The sequence below is a fragment of the Oryctolagus cuniculus genome, chromosome 7, assembly GCF_051225735.1.
Source record: "Oryctolagus cuniculus isolate XC-2025 breed Fujian yellow rabbit chromosome 7, ASM5122573v1, whole genome shotgun sequence".
NCBI classification, from domain to species: Eukaryota; Metazoa; Chordata; class Mammalia; order Lagomorpha; family Leporidae; genus Oryctolagus; species Oryctolagus cuniculus.
The window spans coordinates 60,409,805-60,412,083 of NC_142873.1; positions in this window are offsets into that span (position 1 = coordinate 60,409,805).

The following is a 2,279-nucleotide window of genomic DNA, read 5'->3' on the forward strand; positions in this document are numbered from 1 at the left end:
AGGTTAGGAAACCACCTGCGACACCAGCATTCTGTATGAGCACCAGTTCAAGTCCGGTTGCTCCGCTTCTGATCCAGCTCCCTGTTAATGCACCTAGGAAGGCAGCAGAAGATGACCCAAGTACGTGGGCCTCTGCCACCCTTGCTCCTGGCTTCAGCCTGGCCCAGGCTAGGCCACTGTGGCCATTTGTGGAGTAAACCAGTGGATGGAAGATCTGTCTTTCGCTCAGTCTCTCCCTCACTCTATGTAACTCTGACTTCCAAATAAGTAAATAAATCTTTTTTAGAAGGCAGTAGAGAACGGCTTCTCACCCAGCCTTCTAGGTCTTGTGCTGTTTGATTGTGACCCCTCATTGGTGCCTGACATCTCTGCTGGCTGTCAGACTGCCTATCAGAGGGAGCAGTCCTCTTCCAGGGCACCCTGGCCCCCTCCCCATGCACAGCAGGAAAGGCCCCCATAGCCCCCAGAGCTTGCTCCTGTTGTGGGCTCTTTCCCAAGCAGTGCACCTGCTGTTGCCTTCTTGCTAGGCCTCCCTCTGCACTGTGAACCCATTGAAGAGCATGCATCTGTGTCCCGCTCTCCATAACCTGTGCACCAAGTACAGCTTTTGTGCCCAATAACCAGTGAAATAAATATTTTATTTTGTTATTTTTAAAGATTTATTTATTTATTTGAGGGAGAGAGAATCTTTCATCCACTGGTTCACTCCCCAAATTTACTTAAATTGGTGCCCATAGGGGATGCCAGCATTGCAGGTGGTGGCTTAACTTGCTGCACCACAATGCTGGCCCCATAAAGAACATTTTAAGCATTTAGCACACCCCTGGAGGTGCTGAGAAGCTCAGCAGCCCTATTCCTCCTTGCTCTTAATCTAGGATCCAGGTCTCTAGAAGCCACCTAGGGAGAAGAATGGCTGAGCCCCAGTATCCTCCAGAGAAAAGCAGGTGAGCCCCAGCCAGATGGAGCCCAGCTACCCAGGTGAAAGGAGGTGCCCCATGCCCCCAGGCAGGCTGCTCCTGTGCCTGGATTCAGCTGGGAGTAGAGAAGGGGCCCAGTGCGGCCGGGGCAGGGAATGTTTGCTCTGCATATTTGTTCCTAGCTTGCTGCTGACACTGCAGTGCCCACCACTCAAGACCCAGCTGTTCTGGCCAGGGACTGGGTACTTCTGTCCCAGGCCAAGTAAACCCCTTGGTGCCCAGGAAGTCGGACAACTAAGCCCCAGGATAGCAGCCTGCAGGTCAAAGTTGGTGACTAGTTGTTGAGCCTTGCTTATTGCAGTATAAAGACCATTTCCTGTTGGCTCAAAACAAGACAGCTTTTTAGCTGTGGTCATTTACAAGGTATTCCCCGCCCCCAACCTCTTCTGCTTCTTCCCAAGTTACCTGTGCATCTACATCTGCTTTCTCTTCAAGGGAAAAAAAAGCCTTCAAGAACCCAAGAGCATCTTGGGGAGATTCTGGAAGATTCAGCCAATCTGGGATTGCTTGCATCTGCTGAGCACTTAGCTCTGTCAAACTAGGGCAGCCAGGGTGGTGACAGTGGGGAAGGGGGTAGCGGGTAAAGCTGCCACCTGCAGTGCCGGCATCCCATGTGGCCACCAGTTAGGGTCCTGGCTGCTCCACTTCTGATCCGGCTCTCTGCTATGGCCTGGGAAAACAGTAGAGGGCGGCTCAAGTCCTTGGGCCCCTGCACCTGTGTGGGAGACACAGAAAGAATCCCCTAGCTCCTAGCTTCAGATCAATTCAACTCTGGCCATTGCAGCTGTCTGGGGAGTGAACCAGCAGATGGAAGACCTCTCCCTCTCTCTCTCTCTCTCTTCCTCTGCCTCTCTGTAGCTCTGCCTTTCAAATAAATAAATAAATCTTAAAAAAAAAAAAAAACTAGGGCAGCTGTTCCACTCCTGCCCATTTGCTCAAAGGAACCTGAAGCATAAATCCATGCACAGATTAGGAGAGAAGCATCCAGAGCAACTTTATTTGTAACAAACACGAGAAACAACCAAATATCCATCAACAAATTGAGGTATAAGTAATTTGTGTAATAGCCATACAATGGAATACTTAACAGCATTAAAAAAGAAATGAACTATTGATATAGGCAACAGCATGGGTGAATCTTCAAATAATTATGTTGAGTAAAAGAAACCAGGCCAAATATAATATATAACTTATGATTCCATTTCTAGACAGTTCTAGAAAATTCCAACTAATCTGTAATGACAGAAAACAGGTCTGTAATTAACTGGCAATTAGCATGGGAAAAGGGGGTAAGAATTGTAA